Genomic DNA, 21,453 nt, shown 5'->3' on the forward strand with positions numbered 1-21,453 from the left:
CTCAGTTGTTGTGTAATATACAAAGCAGCTACAAAACATGCTTTATCTAATTTTGAAGTCATGGGACAGCAAGAGTCTCTCTTCAGGTACTGTGTATGAATATTTGGGGGAAATTTACCCTTCCTAATTCCACAATATGCTCCTACCATTTCTTAGTTTTACATAAGTGGTTTATTTTTGTGGATATTGCACCAGAATATTATAATCCTTTCAGAGTATATGAAAGAGAGAAAATTAAACCTGTACGATCAAAATACTCCAGATAAAATGTAGCAGCTGACTTAAGTTTCTATAACAACTGAAAAATATACACCACCTATGACAGCAAAGAATTTAGGATTTATCTTGATGGTTAATAGAAGTACATCAATTTGTGCTCTTCATTTTTTCTCCTCTTGGGTATTTTTAAGTTTGAAACCTCCAAAAGGTTTGACCTCAGTATAAACACTCTGTAAGCTAAAAATATATTTTAATATGTACATAAAACATTATTTTTGACTTATAGTTTTCTCAATCAGTATAATTTGTACATCAAAGTATTTTCCACTCTAATTCCTATACCACTTCTCATCTCAGCTGAATCACACAGTACTCTCTGGATTATTCTACGTCTGTACTTCTATTTTAAACTTAGCTTATTTCTCTCAAAAGGGAAACACATTTAATACATCTGTTATTCCTGCACATTGTTGGCAGCTTTATAGTGACCAGAAAAATAGGACGTTTCTAGTTGCACAACAAAAAAAAATTAAGGGAGTTTGTATTTTTATTTTGTCACATCATCAAATTCACTGTGCATTTTCTATGCTAGGAAAGAATTAACAACCTTCAGCCAAGAATCTGCAATCAACAGGTTGCACTAAGAGTAAAATAATAACCTTAATCCAGCTTTTAAAGTTTTGGAGACTGGACTAACAGATGTAAAAATACTGATTATAAAGCTGTCTCAGACAGACGTGGGACTGGTACTAAAATGCTCTATGTTTTGGAGAAAAGCTTCCCTCATCTTGAATTTAAATAATTACTGCATTAAAACAAGCACAACTTAATGATTTATCTCATTCTGCATAGAATTTCTATCCACATAAAGTAACAACAAAGCACTTGCTAACCTTTAGGCGGTCAGTCCATAGGCAGGTGGAGTGGTACAGGTCTCTCTGGAATAGCATTGAAACAAAAGAAGCATCCCGTTTCCTTTTTCAATTTTCTTTTTTTTTTTTTAAACTGATCATTGAAGGTTTTGCAGTGGGGTGTGTGGAGGTGGGGGTGATTTCAGCCCATGCTTGGCGTGGGAAGAGTTTTAATGGCTGTTGCTGGTAATATGGTTTGCCTGTTACAGTGTCTGCACTACTGCAGCTCTGTGTGGGCGTAAAGAAATGACACGACTGGGTTTCAAACCATTACAGTGAACATTTGCAAACAGATTAAAAAAAAAAAAAACCATCGGGTACAAATGAAAAATTATTTTTTTCTTTCTTATATTCTCTCTTGGTTTTTAAAGGAGCCTTCTTTTTTAACCTTGAAGACTTAATAGATTTAATGCCCTTTCACTCCATCCAGTTCTCCTTCTGGGCCTATAAGATAAAGAATGTAGCTGAAATATTTAGGAAGATTCTTGGTTGTGTTTTGCAATAAATGTTTCACTATCATCTTTATTTCCACTCTTCAAGGGATTACAAGAAGTTAGTCTTTTTAAAACTCCTTATCAGAATAATTTTTATTTTCTGTAGCATCATTTACATATGCCTTGTAAAACACTTCAGTGACTTAATCATACAGAGTTTTAAATTATACAGAGCTTTATTCAATATAAAAGCAACCCGCTGAGATTTGATTGAACAGGACTCTGAAGGGCCAAATTTTGCCCCCTCTTCTGGGGACACAGAGGCTCCTGATTCAGTCAGACAAGTAGAAAATAGGTGGCAGAATTTAAGCACTGTGCAGGAGATCCAAAAGCAGAGCTCTATGTGTGAAGGCAGTTATCTGAGGCTTCCTGCGCTTCAACATGAAGGGGGGATTTAGAGGTGCCCTATGGAAGGGGTGGAACTGGCAGATTCATAACTATAAAGATTCATCAGCTATTCTTCTGCAAGGAGAGGGAGTGCACTAGCCACTGGAACTAATCTATATTCCAAGAAAGAGTGATTAATTCCGATAGTCAAAAGTGCAATTTATCACTTCACATCACTATCACATGTGTGAGTATGACACCCAGATTTTTAGAAAAATATGTAAGCATTTGGCACACAAAAATGCAATGCAGTGAGCCCAATTTTCATGTGCTGTTAACATGATTTCATATTGTTATTATTTATTGCTTGTATTACAGCAGCACCTAGAGACTGCCACCAAGAATGGAGCCTATTGTGCTAGGCTCTGTACAAACGCACATACAGTCTCTTTCCCCCCAAAGAACTTGCAATCTAAGTGGATAGACAAAGGTCGGGGGGGGCATAGAAGCGAAGTGACTTGTACATGATCACATGGCAGATTAGTGGCAGAACTGAATTAAGAATCCACATCTATTCACTCCCAGTCCAGTGCCCTATCCACTATATCACCCTGTCACCCCCTATACTGTGTTGTAGCTTTTATCCCAAAGAATCTGTGTTGGGGTGTCCACCCCACACAAGATGGGAAGGGGTTAAGGTGGCCAGGTAGGCCTATTAACTCCACAGGCTGCACCAGAAAAAAAGCCAAGGAGCACGGAATTTGATTGCAATAAGGTTCAGCTGTGCAGGAATAGGCGGGGCCTATAAAACCAAGAAGTTGGCAACAGACGGGTTGCTACTGGGAAAGAGCAGACACACTCTGGGAAGAGGGAGGAGGGTTTGGAACTGGTACTCCCAGAGAAGGGGGAACCAGCAGTCCAGGGAAGGAGCAGTGAGAGCTGGGAGAGTAAAGCCCAGAACTACTGGGTTGTGTGTGCCTGGACTTGAATCCAGAGTAGAGAGCAGGCCCAAGTTCCCCTACCAACCTCCTACTTGAGTCAGTGAATGGGAAGACTGCCTAGGACTGCTGAAGGAAAGAATTGAATATCACCCCTCTCGCCAGGTCACTCAGTTTCTCCCCATTTTGGGGTAGTCATGAAGAGAACACTGCAGTTCCTGGAGTGAGAGAGGAGCTCCAGACTACAGAGAGAGAGTAACAATGGGCAACGGCGAGAGGGGGTGTTGACCTCACGGAGTTAATCCCCAGAGCAGCCAGGAAGAAGCGCTACACTAGCCATGAGTGGGGCACCCCATCACAGGATCCCCAAGTGCTTTACAAATTATATTCATATAGCCCCACAGAAATGCAGCTACCTGACACTGCATAACATAATGGAGAGGGGACATTTTGGCCAATGGTACCAAAGACCCCTACTCTTAAGAACTGTGGAAACGTTCAAGTTCACATAACAGACAAAATGCTGGTGATTTAAGTCTCATCAAAAGACCCAGGCAAAAAATAAACCTTATGGAGTTCAGTTTATTTGCCTCCAAAGGAGTTCACTCACTCCTACCGGAGTTGGAATCTATAGTTCCAAGGAGTCAGTGTTTTCACACCTTATTGTTATTTATTATTTGTATTTTAGTAGCACCCATCACATGCTAAGCAATGTCCACACACAGGAAGATAAGGTGTAAGCTCTTAAGAGCAGGCACTAAGAAAACCAAGAACCTCTCTTATGTGACCATTGTGAAGCCTCACCGAAAGAGCTGTTTTCTTTTTACACAGAACATGGGACTTTGTTGGAGTAAGGCAAAATCATTATCCCTAAAGCTACTCTGTCTCTCTGCTTTGTAGTTAAGATTCTGTCTAGGATGCTTCTCAGACCTCTTCATGCCTGGCTTTTTGCTACGGGTTTAACATAATAATACACATATCCTCATAATCTGATACTGCAAGATTATTCCTTGCCCCTGCAAGTAATCTTATTGGGTCAACAGAAGTAAATGCATGAGTAAAAATTGCAAGTTTAAGCCTATGGTGCTCAGATTACTAATCCACCCCTCTAAAATAGAAAGCCAGAATGAGATACATTTATTAAAAATGAATTACATTATGATGTATTAAAAATACTTTCATTTCCATATCTTCCTGGTAGAACATACCATAAAATATCTAGCGCTGATAAAAGAACCAGTTTGAGTGTGTTTGTGATGGTGTAGGGTCTGGCAGCAATGGATACTCAGACTCTTTTAATGACAGATGATAGCAGGTTATAGCCAACTCTAATGAAACTTTTCCAGACAGAATAGCTGATGAATCTTTATAGTTATGAATCTGCCAGTTCCAGACAAAGATGTCAGTGGCATCAGTACTGACAATAAAAAAGTGTAGAGGTGAAAGATACAGAGTTCCCAGCAGAGTGTTACATTCATGTAGACTCTGACAAGTTTGTGTGTGATAATACAGTATAATATGGACTCTGAACTGAAACTGCTTAAGTCAATTCACTTAAGACTGTAGATTTCCTAGCGCTCTAACTCCATGTGTGTTGCAGAAGCAACAAGTCAGACTCTTATCTCTTAAATTATCTGTTCCTTTCAACATTAATGTAATCTTTGTGTAGATAAAGGGACTGCCTCAGACTGCTCAACACAGAAACTCCTGACCAATTAAGCAGTTTTTGTGTCATGGTTCTTAAGATCTTGCAGCCCTCAAGACATGTCCTAAAAGTCCTCATCTTCTAATGACATTTCACATGACAAAACCACTTGGATTTCTGAGGATAAAATCTGTGCTGCAGCTCCTGGAGGGGGGAAAAATTGGGAAAGGGAGCCAGAGCCAGAGGGATTGGGGAGAAGGAGCTAGGACATGGCTCTGAGGGGAAATAGAGACTGGTTAAGAAAGAACACTGGTGTGCGGGACCCAAGTAGGGAATCTTGCATCAGGTACAGTACTGAGATGGGAGCAAAACTGGGACTTGGGGGGAGAAAAGTACTGCCTGGGTGAGGGGACTGGGACAAGGAGTCGGGGAGGGGACTAGGATGGGGACCTGGGTGGTGTGGAGAGACAGGACTAGCACAAGGACAGGCTAGAGGGGACACAGGCAAAAGAGGTCAGGCTTGGAGAACAGCGGCAGAAGAATCATAGAATATCAGGGTTGGAAGGGACCTCAGGAGATCATCTAGTCCAACCCCCTGCTCAAAGCAGGACCAATCCCCAATTTTTGCCCCAGATCCCTAAATGGCCCCCTCAAGGATTGAACTCACAACCCTGGGTTTAGCAGGCCAATGCTCAAACCACTGAGCTATCCCTCCCCCCAAGAGTTCATGCCCACAACAGCACATTCTCCTACAGAACCTGTAAGGTTATCTCTACACTATAATTAAAAACCCACTGCTGGCCAGTGCCAGCTGTCTCAGGTTCATGGGGCTCAGGCTGGGTGACAGTTTAATTGCTATGTAGATGTTAGCTCTGGGATCCTGCAAAAGTTTGTCTCTCTCACCAACAGAAGTTGGTCCAATAAAAGACATTACCTCATCCACCTTGACTCTCTAACCTATTACTTCTGTCAGTTACTCTGTTAGCTCAAGTGGCAGAGGTCCGTGTTGTGGATCTAAAACAGGGATTGGCAAACTCTGGCATGCGACCTGTCAGGGAAATCCACTGGTGGGGCCGGGACGGTTTGTTTACATGCAGCGTCCACAGCTTCAGCTGATCACAGCTCCCACTGGCCACGGTTCGCCATTCCAGGCCAATGGACGCTGTGGGAAGAAGCGTGTGCCGAGGGATGTGCTGGCCGCTGCTTCCCGCAGCCCCAGTTGGCCTGGAACGGCAAACTGTGGCCAGTGGAAGCTGCGATCGGCCAAACCTGTGGACACTGCAGCTAAACAAACTGTCCCAGCCCACCAGCGGATTTCCCTGAGGGGCTGTGTGCCAAAGGTTGCCGATCCCTGATCTAAAGAATCCAACCCTGCTAATGAACTGTACAGGACTCAGTATAAGTCCATATGATGTAATTTCTGTTTTTCAGTTTGCTGTTTCAAAATGCTAGGTAAATTATTATACTAAAATGGATGTTAAACCATATTTAAAAAAATATTATGGTTGCAAAATCAGGTACTCAAAACTTAGGAAATGCCCATGCAACCTTAATTCAGCCTCCTTGTGCATATACAGTATGATACAGTCTTATATTACGTGATACAGTCTTATATTATATTATATTAAATTATGTATTATTTTTTCTAAATGGCCCCTGCCTCATTTGTAAGTTGACTGAAAACCTTTAAAGGAAGGATTAAGAAGACGGAGGTATTTGAATAGGTCACAGATATTCAAAGCAGGAGAAATGAACATACCCCTGTAAACTGACAGCTATCTGTAGCCTCATATTACTAATACGTAATAGCAACAAATAAAGACTAATATTAAACTTTAATAAGAACTAAATACAACTCCTCCATTTGCACAAACTTCCAAGCTGTTAATATTTTGTCTACATATAAAAAATTAGTAAATTAGCACTTTAATTGCTTATGGCAAAAAATGTTGAGTAGTAGTACAATTTAAAGGTAAAAAATTTGGAGATTAGATTCAGTTATTCCTAATTAGAATTCAAAAACTCATAGAGATATGAATAGCAATAAGTTGTTTTCTTCTTTTTTTCCCCCCACTTGGTAACTTATTCTAACCATTGAAATTTAATTTCACTCAAACTATTCTAGGATCCTATTAGGTAACAAAGTAACCTGATGAGGGAGAATAGGAAGAGCACACTACAAAAACCAAATGCTATTCTATTACACTTTAATCTTGATTGTTTTCATTTTTTTCCATTAATACCATAATTCTTTGCACTTCTAATGCACTCCTGTAAGATTCTAAAAGCACTTTACAGAGAAAAATTAAGGATGTCTCACATCTTTGTTCTATTATACCAATTTACAGCTGTGTAAACTGAGTTAACTGGAAGAAAGAGTATGTGATTTAACCAAAACCACGAGGCAGGGGCAATGCTGGGACCAGAAACCAGGAGTCCTAATTTCCAATTCCCTTCTCTGTTAGAATATTCACTGTGTCAAAACCACTTTTCACAAATTTCTTCTGCTATAGTTACTTATTATTTTAACATTATTTTATTGGAACTACAAGGGTTTCAAAGTTCATTATTTCTACTAAACTAATTTTTCATTTGTCATTGCTAAAAGGATACTAAAGTCATCATTTTTTCAAGCTATTCTGAAAGAGGCCCTCATCTTGGGACCTGTAAGAATAAATAATAATAACTAATATGTACGAGGCTAGCCATAAATCTTTGGGCTTAATGGAAAAGCCCTCATGTTTTATGAAAAATATGTAAATTTTTAAACAATTCAGTACATTCATCATTTTAAAAGAAAATTATATATATTTAGATAATATAAAAGTTTACACTTATATCTACTAAAACTAAAGTAAATTCACACTCAGAGCCACATTTTTCAACAATAACCTCCATTTTTGTGCCTGCACAAATAACTGCAGACACAGTTTTGCACCAGAAATTATTTGCAGGCACAATTAAGGTCACTTAGGGTATGTCTACACTGCACTCTAAGCCCAGACTCTGCCTCAGATTTAAGCCCAGGCTCCCGCTCTGTCCACACAAAAATCAGTCTGACTCAGCTCAGCAAGCTCCTAGGATGCAGGTCCTAGGACCCTGCGAAGGGGGATGGGTCAGAGCCCCAGGCCCGCTGCGACTTGGATCCAAACCCTATCATTTTGCAGTGTGGAAGCAGCTCAAGCCACAGGCCCAAGTCAGAAGATCTGCATAGTGCTGTATGGATGTGTTAGTACAGCTGTGAGACCCAGATCCAGCAATTGTAAACACAGGTTTACAATGCAGCATGAATGCTGAAATGCAGCCTTAGAAACACTGAGTCCACAAGCCTGGGTCCCACAGACCTGGGTTCACATTGCAGTGTAATGAGATGCTTGGATGTCAAAGTGATCCTAATCACACCTGCAATAACTGCAGGTTCAAAAGTAAAGGCCCAGTTGAGGCCAACCTGAAAATTTAGGCTAAAATCCTTACTACTTTGAAGTAACTTTTCATCCGTAGCCAAGTTTTCATCCGTAGGCTCTAAGGATCAAAATTCAAATCTCTTGTTAAAATCCCTAGCTGAGGTCTGTACTGCCTACATACTAGATGTTTAATTCTTAACCACTCGTGTTCTTGCTTTTCTAGGTTTGTCAGAACCTTAATATTAAAATGTAATTTTTCTTTACTGAATAATTTATTATTATTAATTACTATTATTTACTGACTTATTTGTATTTAGGTAGAGTTTGAACATCCCAATCAGAATTGAAGCCACCTTGTGTTAAGCATTGTGAGAACATATAGGACGACAAAGTCCCTAATGTTAAGAGTCTATAATCTAATTTAAAACAAGACACAAAAAAGTATGTAACAAACAATAGGAGTGAAACAAGAAAGGAGGAGGAGGGGAAGAGTAAGAAGGACGTGTTTCTATCAGCTAGCTGTGGACTTGATCCAACTCCCATTACAGTCAATGGGTGTTTTTAAATTGACTTCAGTAGGCCTTAGATGAGGCCCTATATGCAAAACTTAATGGTTCTGAATCATTAAATTTTTAAAAATATATAATTAAATGTATATCTGTAATTCCCAATTTAACTACTGTTAGCTGCATTTTCCTTTAGACCTCACAGTACAAGAGGTCTGGAGAAGGACACCTTTATGGACTAAATCAGTATTTCATGGCTAAAGGGCAACATGGAGGAAAATTGAAGATACGTGGAAGAAACAGAGAGCTGAGGCTGGCTTCAGTGGTAGAGCAGAGAGGATGTGGGTTATAATGAAGAACTCCCCTTTCTGCACCAACCACCCCTACACTGAAACTGTGAAGGGGGGAGGCACTGGGGACACATACTAACTCTGAAGTACTCTTGTGCTAGAAAACTGCTGCTACAGAAACTTAGTGGTATGTATTTGGAGACTCCCTGGAGCATCGTTTGTCATGTATTGAGTATCTTCCACATGTCTGGGGTTTACAAACATATCAGAAATTCAGGTTTCAGAGTAGCAGCCGTGTTAGTCTGTATCCGCAAAAAGAAAAGCTGTAGCTCACGAAAGCTTATGCTCAAATAGATTTGTTAGTCTCTAAGGTACCACAAGTCCTCCTTTTCTTTTTGCTATATCAGAAATTGCGGTTCATGTCCTACAGTCTAATTCAGATATAGACAATTCAGTACAGACACAAAAATACTGGATGATGGGTTAGACTAGAAGCAATGCAGATCTCATGGAGAGATCAGAACTGAAGGCCTTTGTAACAGAAGTATATTTTAAAAGAAGGGATATAAATGAGAAGGAGGTTGTTTGTCAAAAGAGAAGATGGTAGTTCTAACGTTAGGAGGTGATATTGGTACAAGATAAAAAGGAGGTGATTAACAGTAGCTTGTAAAGTGGGAAATATTAGGGCTTGGATACAATTTATTTTGAGACACTGAAAATTTGGGCCTATCTGAATCATCACCCATTTAGCACGGTATGAAAATCCAAGGGGACATAGGACTGGTATTACTAATTATATTTCTGTGTCCTATTTCCCTCTCTCGAGCATGTATGCTTTTACAAAACTGAGTAATCTGAGCTGTATCCACTACAAAGGTTAATACTCCAGGGTACGTACCCTAATAAGTTTTGATTTTTCTGTTCTGAAGTATCATGGGGGGGAAAGGAGTATGCAAAAGAGAGAATTCGATACCAAGTATCTGATTTTCACTGAACATTACCCCTCTAAATATAGGTAAAATTGTGTAAAAAAAGGCCCAATTAAGTTTTGGATTAGCAAAAAATGCAGCATCAGGTTCTAACATAAAGATTGTGTTAACTCTTTTTTTAAAAAGCTTAGTTCTAAAATAAAATTTGTGGCTGGGACCTCAGAAATGGAATATCCAAAGCAAATTTATTTTGCCTTTCTCGCTTATGTAATGAAAAAGTGAGATCTGGATCTGGGTAACTCAAAAGCAGAGTCCATTTTATACCACTGTGTCTGGGAATCACCAAGGCTACTTTTAGTTTGACAGATACTGCTCAAAGAGAAAATAATCCAAATAAATAGTGTTGAGGAAGGATTATCAGTTTACCAAAAAAAAAAAAAAAAAAAAAGTAAGTCAATCTCTGAAGACTAAGAACATTCTTTGATTCTGATGCTCAAGGTCAATATGTCACTTGGAGTAAGAAAGCAAAGCAAGGGTCACGGAGACCAATGTTAGAAGAATTTCCTTTCTTTCACTTCTTAGATCACTGACCATTAGACAAATAATCAGAGTGAATACAAAATGTCCATATATGAGTGTTGTAAATAAAGAGGCTAAAAAACAAACTGTGCTATCACTTACAAACTATGTACCCTTATTATCACTTGGAAGGATATACAAAATGATGGATAGTGTAACAAAAATGTTCAGAGCACTTTACAATTTAGCAATATATAAAATCAGAGATTAAGGCAATTAAACACAACAACCAGAACATAGCACTTTAACCTGCTTTTAAGAACTGTTATCAACCGGGAATTATAGATAATCAAAAACATATTCCAAAAAAGCACTCACTCCCATTTCTCAAGATTGTCTTTTGATAGTGCCCAGAATTGAGGGCCCCATTTTGTAAGACGTTGTTATACAAAGACATTGTAAAAGATAGTTGTTTCCCCCAAAAGTTTACAAGCAAGTCTGAGAAGACACAAGTGCAACAAACAAAGAAAATGGGACAAGAAGGATGACGACAACACTGATTTAAAAAAAAAATGGTTACTTGACTAACTTCATGCTGTCAATTACATTTTGAAAAATTATAAAAAAAGTCCCTACTTTAATTGCAGGATGATTGTCAAATAATTGCATCTGAGTTGCAGACAAACCATGGAAAATTGTGGAAAAGTAATAATGGACATTATTATTTGTGGCAATGAAATCCATTATTAGTTTTCTGTGATTTTCCACTGTCAGCTGCCCAAGGCTAAGAGCGGGGGCTCCCGCTCTCAATTGCCATAGGCCCACCTGAGAGTGGGGGCCCACAGCTGACAGTGGGGGCCCTTGACTGACAGCGGCAACACTGGGCTGACGGCGGGCTCCCGCTGTCGGCTGAACTGGGGCTGAGAGCAGGGCTTTGTATGCAACTCCAGTGGGAAAGGTTACCACCACTCCTCCCGGAACCTAAACCAGTGGAGGGGTGATTAAGGTGAATCACATAGGTTGTAAACAGCTCCCGAAATGTGCCATCCCATGGGAAGACTTTTATATGCTGGTTCAAACTGTGTTTTCCAGAGACCAGCAAAGAAAGGGCTTTTAATATAGAAATGCTGTATTTAAACTGACACAGAACTTTCTTTCCGATCCAGCAAATGTCCAAGGGGTACACCAACCTTTGTGGAAGGGTTGGAAAGTCTTTGGCCTACTAGGGCCCATAAGAGTGCTTGGTGACTCCTGGTATATTTGGAGCAGGGATGGGCAAACTTTTTGGCCCGAGGGCCACATCAGGGTATGAAAATTGTATGGCAGGCCATGAATGCTCACAAAATTGGGGATTGGGGTGCGGGAGGGGCTGATGGCTCCAGCTCTGGGGTGCAGGCTCTGGGGTGGCACCAGAAATGAAGAGTTCAGGAGGGGGTTGGGGTGCAGGAGGGAGGGCTCCAGCTGGGAGTGCAGGCTCTGGGGTGGGGCTGGGGATGAGGGGTTTGGGGTGCAGGAGGGTGCTCTGGGCTGGGACCAAGGGGTTTGGAGGGCAGAAGGGGGATCAGGGCTGGGGCAGGGGAGTGTGAGGGCACCAGCAGGGGTGTGGGCCCTAGTTTGGGGTGCAGGAGGGTGCTCCAGGCTGGGACCGAGGGGTTCGGAGGGCAGGCGGGGGGTTAGGGCACAGGGTATTGGGGTGCAAGCGCTGGGTGGCGCTTACCTCAAGCAGCTCCCAGAAGCAGCGACATGTCCCCACTCCGGCTCCTATGTGGAGGCGCGGCCAGGTGACTCTGTGGGCTGCCCTGTCCGCAGGCGCCGCCTCTGCAGCTCCCATTGGCCGCAGTTCCCGGCCAATGGAAGCTGTGGTGGCAGGGCTTGGGGCAGGGGCAGCATGCAGAGCTCCCTGGCTACCCCTACGTGTAGGAGCCAGAGGAGGGACATGTCACTGCTTCTGGGAGCTGCACGAAGTGGGGCAAGCCCCCTACCCCACTCCCCAGCTGGAGCACCAGAGCAGGGCAAGCCCCAGACCCCGCTCTCCGACAGGAGCTTGAGGGTTGGATTAAAACATCTGGAGGGCCAAATGCAGCCCCCAGGCTGTAGTTTGCCCACCCCTGATTTAGAGAGTGTATAAAGATATTTATTGGGTTTTTTTAATGTTTTCTCCGTAATCCTTTTATTTTAGGAATAAATTTGCTTGCTTAGAGAGAGCTGTGTGGTAACAACTGCAGTACACTGTTCAGAGCCTTCAGAGATAAAGCAAAGCACAGGTGCTGGCCTTTAGGCAGATTGGCTTGCTGGAGGTATCAATGTACTTGGGGACTCCCAACACTTCCTGGAAGCATCTGTTATCAGCGTCTTGCTGGCACTGGGGTAGCAATGGCATTCCCTGACAGTCATCTTTCTGATTTGTCCACCAATGAAAAAATGCAAGTAAGAATCCTGGAACAAATACTGGCAACTTCACGCTTTGCCTATTTGGTTGATAGACCGACCTCAGCCATCCCTGAAATGTCTCCAACCAGCTTGAGGCATGTTCTCATTGATGATAATGGGTGATCTTGAAAATCTGTTCTAATTCAAAGGATGGCACAAAACCTTTCTTGAGGCAAGAAGTCTTTCACTGTCTTTGAGTTGAGAATTGCCCCTATGAATTCTACTAGTTGGGCTGGAAGTAGATTTGACTTGCTGAGGTTGATCTTGTCCATAAACTTAGCCACTCTATCCCACTGAAAGTAGTCATATTTAGGTAGGAGAGATTGGGAGTTGGCTCTCCTAACTGCAAACCAGCCAAAGAGTAGATTTTTCTACCAGAAAGTTACAATCTTTGTGACAGTATATCCTTTAGGGTAGATTTAGATGGGTCAGATTTTCTCATCCTCTCATTAGCAGCTGTCATAACTAAGGTGCCTGGAGTAGGATGAATATAAAAATACTTGCATTCCCTCAACAGAACTTGATACCTGTGGTTTGCACGCTTTGATGTGGCAGAGGTTAAAACTGGGGTAGCCCATAAATCTTTGGGTCCAAAATTCCCTTGTTTATCGGCATAGCAACTTGACCTTGAAAGACCAGATAGAGATTATCAAATAATTTGTATGTCATCTCTTGAATGAGTTCTAAAGGAATCTCAAGTGTCTATGTCATCCTTTTGATGAGGTCCTGAACTGCGTTAAAGTCATCATCAATCATAACAGGGACTGATATCACCACTGCTTCATTCAAAGAAGATGAAAATACCACACCTACTATGGTGTCCCCCTGATGCTCTGTGAAATCACTTTCACTCAGTAGTTCATTCATGCTCCTCTGGAGTAATGTCCTGAAACCCTGTCGTGCTCAGCTGCTGGAGATTTTACTCCTGGAGAGATTATGTGCCAAAAAATTAAAAATTCTGCAAATTTTAGTTGTCAAAATAATGCAATACAATGTTACCAGTTTCAATTGCTTTGATAAGTTATTTAAACTACAATACAGAAAAAAAAGGCACAATAACTATTCAGCATTTCCTAAACACATGAAAGTTAAGTTACAACTACTTGGTAACCGGTACGCTGCATTCCAGTTATAATCCTGGATTTTCATTTAAATTACATTGCAGAACACCAAACAGGGGGAAAAAAAACTAGAATGTCATTTTAAATTTCTCAGACTTTCACACATGAAAGTCATACAGTTTTGCTAGTCATTGTCCTGGACTTAGCTGGGTACTTTGGGAAATGCTTGGTTCTGATTGTCCTGACATTTTATTGACTGCTTGGTAAATGTTTTATTTGCCCTCAAAAGTCCTTTTTATTAAATGGGTAAGTAAAAATCTAACCCTATTGTGCCACTTTGGCACAAGAAAAAAGTGAGAAAGTACATTGGTCTTCCGAGCTGATTCCCTTACTGTCATTTATAAGGCTTTACATCACTCTGGCTATGTAGGGGCCTTAAAACGTTTACAGGTTTTTATGCTTCTGGGGGAACTGACTGAGAATGGAAACAGTTAAGTAACAATAGAATAATTAACAATGTTACTATGCAGACAGGTTGCTAAAATTCTGCTTCAGAGAATGTGATCAATTAACCATCAACAGCAACACATAATGTGGGTTTTTTTAAATAAGCTATTTTCTTTAACTTAAAAACAAACAATTTTCAGTAACATGATACTAATATTTTACTAAGTGTTTTTTCAGTTCTCAAGAAGTTACATTTTGCTAGGCAGGTAGGCTGCTATACGTCTGCCTTGGGGACAGAGCCTTCCTCCTGCATAACAAAAAGATCTACCCTCCTCCACGCCCCTTGAGCCACAGTATCAAGAGAGCAGGACAGAGTTTCTCTCTCTTGTTGGACAGCCCTGCCCCCTGACGGTGATCAGTGTCTCCCCACAGGCACGCACGCCCAGCCCCCCTCCCATGGCAGTGATTTGCATCTCTGAAGCTGCTCCAGATACGCTGGAACAGATGTGCTGCCTAGGCTGCCGGGGGAGAAAGGCGTGTGTCCCCCCAGATTTATTTTGCGTTTTTCTGCATGGGGGGCACAGAAATATGCAGGCCATATGAATTCTCCGCTCCCAAATGGGAGCAGAATTCTGTCTGGAGTAAGATTTGTCCCCAGTTCTTAATGGAGAAACCTGAAATTGGCCTGGATACTAAGACCATGGGGTCCCATGCAGGCCTGTAAAGACACAATGTGCAGCTCCAAACAACTATGCTGGTCAAAAGATTCCAGTCTTGCACATGGGGTCCATGGACTCCAAGAATGGGATCCACATATACAGATACTCAAAGATGTGGTGGATTCTCCTTATCTTTATGTCTTTTTTTAGTCAAACACACATTCACACCTATGGCATTGTGTAAATAATATTAAATAATCTACATGAGTAATGTGCCTCAGATAAATCAAGTGAAACTCCATTTAACTCAAGTACACCGATTTAAAACTTCGTAAGGGTTTGTCTACATGGGGAAACTGATTGGAATAGCTAGTGCATAATAACTCTCCATGTGGAAACTCTTATTCCAGAATAAAAGTGTCCACACAGGGAGTTTTTCCAGAATTGCTATAGCTCTTTAAATTCACATCCTACTTTACTCTGGAATAATTTACCTGAATACACAAGCCCCAAGTACAGAACCTGATTCATGGTGTCAGAGGCATCTTCATAATAAAAGCTTGGCAGAGCAGCTAACTGTAACTATCATGACTCAGCTGCTTATGGTATTTTAAGATGGTTTTCTTGTGCATAAGTTCATTGTTATGGTAACTACCTGTCCTACAGCCCACAGTCACTAAATCCTTCTGTCTGATTGCTTTTATCATGTATGTAAATCACTACTACTTGCTTTATTCCTTCATCTTATAGTAATTTATAGAACAAAGGGTTGCCACGTTCTGTTAAATCTTTTGAGCTGCTGTCACTTGGCACTAGCAGGCTGATCTTAAAACTTTCCCTCGTTTCATTTTCTCTACTACCGAGAAGTTCTTTTCTTGTTGTGTTAAAAAACACAAAGGTTCAATACATAGACAATACTATTTCCTGAACCATTTTTAACAGAGGTGAGGCCAAGTTGAAAAGTCCAGATCTAGAATTCAAAAATCACAATGTTCAGATCCAGGGTTTTGATTTAAGCTCATTTTTAGTTGTTGTTGGGGTTTTTTGTTTTTAAACACAAAAATGTATAACTGAAACTTATTAAAGGGACAGATTTTGCCTGGACCTTGCACAGAGAGGTGCATTTCCCTCTTGTTGTGTCCCACATGCAAGAACCAAGGATTTATAATCACTGTGCTCTCCCTAAGGGCAAGGATTTCGTGGTGCAAGCCACCCTATATAAATCTGCCAATCCATGGTTCCCACCCCTCACCAGCCAGCTGAGCTACATTTTTTACTTTTACACTTCACTTTCATGCATTGTTTTTTTCTCAGTTGTTAGGGAAACACTTAACTTCTCCCCTTGCAATTTAATGTTTAGCTATATACTGCCACAAAGACAATTTAGGATTTAAAGGTAATTGATCTACTTCCCCAACAGTCTGATTTGGTGCCCTCAGTACTATGACCCAGGTTTGCCTCAAGGAATGACACTTTTTGAAGACACTTCTTTTGTGGGGCCTACAAGAAATATGGTCCCTTGAAATATGTGTTAACTACTTATGGTAAACAATCTGTTCCATGCTGTATTTAGCTGTGACACTGAGTACATTTCCCAGACCTGAAGAGCTCTGTGTAGCTTGAAAGCTTGTCTCTCTCACCAATGGAAATTGGTCCAATAAAAGGTATTACCTCACCCACCTTGTCTGTAATACCCTGGGACCAACATAGCTGCAATACTGCATACAAGAAATGTGTCAGTTAAGTCTTCTACTTATTCATTCGTCTGTTTTTTTTAAATCATTGTTCCATCATACTGTGAACTAATCTTTGATGAATAACTCTGTGATCTTATTGATATTGCCCCTCTCCTATGTCTGCATCCCACAATAGTATCCTACTACCTCCCTCATTTTGTCCTATCTGAAATCAGTCTGCCAGCTCTCCTGTAACAGGGATTTTTTTTATCTCTATTGAGAAGCATCTAGCACACAATTAATAATGCCACATGCTGCATAGTAATCCCCAGTTGTGCACTACATCATAATATTTTGCCTTTATATAGCACTTTTCACCTGTAGATCTCAAAGTGCCTTACAAAGCTGGGTGAAATCATTAGCTCCATTTTACAGGCAGCTGAAGCACAGAGAGTACAAGCTCTGTTATAATTAGGGCTATGATTCTATCATGGAAATTGTGAATTTGAATAAAGTCTGTGAAATCTTGGAAATGGCTATCAGAATACATTTGATTAGGCCCCCAAACCAAGTGGTGTTCTGAGCGGGCACATGGGATCAGAGTGTCACTCAAAATTGGCCCTTTTACCCATAGATGGGTGGATGGGCCAAATCTAAGTGGTGGTGCAACCCTGTGCGCCAGGTCACAACACCTAGAAGGGGGAGTCCAGCCCAGTAGGACAGGAGCTGCGGCTGTGGAGCGAGTTTGCTCTCCAGTATCCACACCTGCTAAGGTTTCACCTTTCAGCACCCCCCCCATACTCTTGTGTATGTTGTGTATTTATGTTGATGTAGCAAAAACTACATTATTTGGTGAGCTTTCCATGACTTTTCTGCCATGAAATGTATTAAAAATTGCCATGCCAAAATTGTAACCAAGCATCTGAGCCATACTAGGAAAGTGCAGTGCTCAAGCAGGGGCCCTTGGAGACATTATGCTTGCTGAAGTTAGGAGCAGGCATAATGTTTCCTGTAGCACTGAGGAGAGCATGGTCAATGAGGGCCCCTATGATACCCACAGGACGACATGTATAGTCTGTGCTTCCCAGCCTTGAAACTGGTCATTGTGTAAGGCCCTGGCTACACACCAACCAAACAAACAACTCTCTCTTGAATGATGCATACTGTTGGTGGCACTAGCTAGCCTCCCTTCTGCTCACAGAGCACAGACCGCCAAATCATAGTTGCCTTCTGTGCGGGAATATTTTGGCATAGAAAAGATTCTTTTCAGAGTAGCAGCCGTGTTAGTCTGTATTTGCAAAAAGAAAAGGAGTACTTGTGGCACCTTAGAGACTAACAAATTTATTTGATTCTTTGTTTTTCTCTCCTCATTGCACAACCATAATTTGGCCAAGAAACATTTATCCAAAGTCATGCAGCAGAATCAGGAATAAAATCTAGGCCTCTGATTCTTCACCCTTAAATTAATCCCTTACACCATAGCTGCCTTCCCTTGGTACCTTTGACTCTTGGCCCTTCAATTAATCCCTTACACCATAGCTGCCCTCCCTTGGTACCTTACAAAGCTCTGAGGAACACCCACCTCTCCATTCCCTCCAGTTTTTACCCCATTATTCTTAAGGCTCAATATGTTACAACTATCCTCCTTCCAGCCAATGAAAACTGGACTAGACCCTCCTTGAGTGTCTGGTAATAGGTCACAGCAGAGCAGAACAGCATGTGGGATGCTGAGTGGGATGAGAAATAAGACAGAGACTGATTAAGTCAAATACACTGGATTAAATTCTAGCAGAGTACTATATACAACCTGTGCACAGCAGGGAACCAAGGGACAGAAAATTTCCACTTATAAGCTCCCTTCAACTCATGTTGTTCTGCAAGCTACAATATTTTGGTAGGGAAGAGACCATCAAATAATAATAATTAAAAAAAAAAAAAGAAGAAGAGTAGTGACTTAATCCACCAGGTTCTGTTATTCCTGTCTTCTCAGACTGGTGATTCTCTCATCTTCAAATGACCACTGGTTCCCACTCTGTAAAATTCCAAAAGTGGCCATGCATTGAAATCACTGAGTGCCTCTTTTAACATATAGCCCTTAACACATCAATGGCTTCCAAAGGGAGAAAAATGTCTGTTAGATAGCATCACAAAGCCAAATAGTCTGAAAATATATTGTGATAAATCTTAACATTAAAATGTTAACTGTATTTACAATGTTACTTTTTCCCCAAGATGACCTATGAAACACAACCAATGGCACAGAATAGCACTGCATAATTTTAATATTAGAAAATTTAAGTGATCATGTGAAAAAAAACATTTGATAATTTGCAAGTAGAGTATTTTCACCTATTTATGCTTTATACGGTATCTCGCAAGTCACTGAAATATGATACTGCACAGGGGTTATGTTTCAGTAAATGTGATTGTAAATGTCAGTCTCCCTAGGTTTCATGCAGTTGTGCTTTCATCAGTTGTCAAGGAAACACTGGGTCTCTCCCCGTTGTGCATTAATGTCTAGATTTTCATTTCCATAGCTACAATGAAACTTTAGTATTTTAAGGTAACAGTATCATGACATTAATTTATCAGCACTTATTAGTTATTACAACCCAGCTACTGAAAATTACATCCGTAGTTTTGCAGTTACATGTGTTTGTACATGCAAGATCCCATATTTGCACATGCTAAGAAATCTGTCTACCTACCCAGGCTCTGTACATCAAACCCTCTCTGAAATCAGTTAACACTTATAGGAGAAAGCACTCTGTTTTCACTTTTAAATTTAGGTTTCTGCATATGCTAAAAATTAGTGCATGCAAAAACTGTGGGGACAATTTTATGTGCCCTTGATCTTCACAAGTTACTCATGGGTCCTTATATTACTACAATGAGATGTGACAGATGCATTTTCTTTGAGCTTTACTGATCATGTGTGTATGCGTGAGTGTCACATAGCACTGACTAAACTCTCAAAGTCCTGTTCCAGTATAAAACTGGTCTCTATGAAAAATCTGAGTTGGATTCTCTAGAAACAGTCTCTTTAGTTGTCCTAAAGTCCTGGTTAGGAAACGATAGGTATCTTAAGATATTACAGCTCCTTTGAAAATCTGACCCTATGTAAACAAATATTATTTTTATTTTGTTGTTTTAACATCCAGAGACGGCTGGACCTAGCTGGATGAGTGACGTGGGGAAGAACAAAAGGAACCTCCCCGGAACATCTACACAGGGATGGGCCTGATCCTGATCTGTGTGTCCCCTTAGTGTTAGGAACCAGGAGCATTAAAACTGAAAACAGACAGACATCCTAAAATGGTTATGCCATAGCCGTGACAAACTTTCACCCCAGCTGGCACTGCAACTGGCTCCTGTGGGGAGGAAAAACTGCCTCTGAATATACTCCCCCAATGTCACCAGAAGCATTCTGTATTTATGTGCTTCTCTGAGGCTATTACTAGGAACTGATACTTGTGTGGTGTCCCTTCCCTCTCTCTGCAGCTCTGCCTAATTAAGGCACAACAAAGCCCTTTGTGTTTGGCGGGCCAAATACTATATTTAGGGGGAAATTGTGAAAAAAAGAATGCAAGCAATGCACATGAAAAGCCTCCTGCTCTTTTGCTTAACAGAATTTCACTGAACTGTGTTGGTTATGTAGAAAACATTCAGCTATGACTGGCATCTTGCTAGGGCAATTTTGCTGTTCAGGACTAGTGTGAAGTACTGTATCAGAGACAGAAAAAAAAATTCAGACACTAACTGAGTATGCCAGTAAGGCAACATATTAACATATTTAATTGTCTTCTATTGTTCACCACAGTAACAGTAATTGCAATGCACTTAAAGAATTTTATACCATACATAAAGACAATGCAAATGTAAAACAGTTACATCCATTTGCTTTAAAAAGAACTGCAACTATTCAAGTATAATGTCTTTAATTGTCCAGAGAGCGGGAACTTAGGGCCTGGCTACACTTGCAGATGTAGAGCGCTTTGAGTTAAACCAGCCTTCGGAGAGCGCAGTAGGGAAAACGCTGCAGTCTGTTCATGCTGATAGCTGCAAGTGTACCGGCATGGCCACATTTGCAGCACTTGCAGCGGCATTGGAAGCGGTGCATTATGGGCAACTATCCCACAGAGCACCTCTTCCCATTCTGGCGCTGTGGCTTGTGGGTTGGGGATGGGAGGCATTCTGGATCCTGTCCCAATGCCCCGTGATGCAGCAGTTCGCATCCCAGCAATCCCTGTGCTTCCGTCCACATTTGGCACCATCTTTCAATGTTTTTTGTATTGCGCGCTCTGTCTTCCCTTTCAGTCTGCAGGAATGGAGCCCAAACTGCTGAGGAATATGCTGACGTTACTCAAGTTTAATGCAGTCGAGTTACTCAAGATCAAAATGACAGTGAGGACTCTGATGATGATATCGACTCGAGTAATGCATACAACACGAGATTGTTTGTGGCATTCACGGACATGCTCACCACCGTGGAACGCTGCTTTTGGGCTCAGGAAACAAGCACTGAGTGGTGAGATCACATCATCACACAAGTCTGGGATGAAGAGCGGTGGCTGCAGAACTTTTGGATGAGAAAAGCCACTTTCATGGGACAGTGTGATGAGCTCGCCCCCACCCTGCGGCACAAGGACATAACACTGAGAGCTTCCCTGACGTTGGAGAAGCGGGTGGCTACTGCAATCTGGAAGCTGGCAACTCCAGACAGCTACCGATCAGTCACTAACCAGTTTGCAGCACTGGAATCATGTTGATGCAAGTTTGCAGGGCCGTTAATCGCATCCTGCTCAGAAGACCCGTGACTCTGGGTAACGTGCATGACATTGTGCTGGCTTTGCACAAATGGGTATTCCTAACTGCGGAGAGGCAACAGATAGGACGCATATTCCAATTCTGGCACCAGACCACCTAGCCTCCAAGTACGTTAATCGGAAGGGGTATTTCTCGATGGTCCTCCAAGCGCTTGTGGAGCACCGTGAGCGT

General features: G+C 41.3%; 1 protein-coding gene and 1 long non-coding RNA gene across 2 annotated transcripts in view; one reads left to right on the forward strand and one right to left on the reverse strand.

Moving 5' to 3' along the window:
- ZNF831 (zinc finger protein 831) overlaps positions 1 to 1,242 on the reverse strand; it is a 31,701-nt gene extending 30,459 nt beyond the window's left edge. Inside the window, exon 1 of the mRNA XM_073309206.2 lies at positions 1,113 to 1,242. The gene's annotated coding sequence lies outside the window, so the exon portion shown is untranslated. The remainder of the gene's footprint in view (positions 1 to 1,112) is intronic.
- The window catches only part of LOC140896978 (uncharacterized), a 58,357-nt gene extending 38,393 nt beyond the window's left edge, over positions 1 to 19,964 (forward strand). The window contains exon 3 of the long non-coding RNA XR_012154655.1: positions 19,617 to 19,964. This is a non-coding gene — a long non-coding RNA (uncharacterized LOC140896978). The remainder of the gene's footprint in view (positions 1 to 19,616) is intronic.
- The last annotated feature ends 1,489 nt before the right edge of the window (positions 19,965 to 21,453 follow it).

The sequence above is a fragment of the Lepidochelys kempii genome, chromosome 13 (genome assembly GCF_965140285.1).
Source record: "Lepidochelys kempii isolate rLepKem1 chromosome 13, rLepKem1.hap1, whole genome shotgun sequence".
Taxonomy (NCBI): Eukaryota; Metazoa; Chordata; order Testudines; family Cheloniidae; genus Lepidochelys; species Lepidochelys kempii.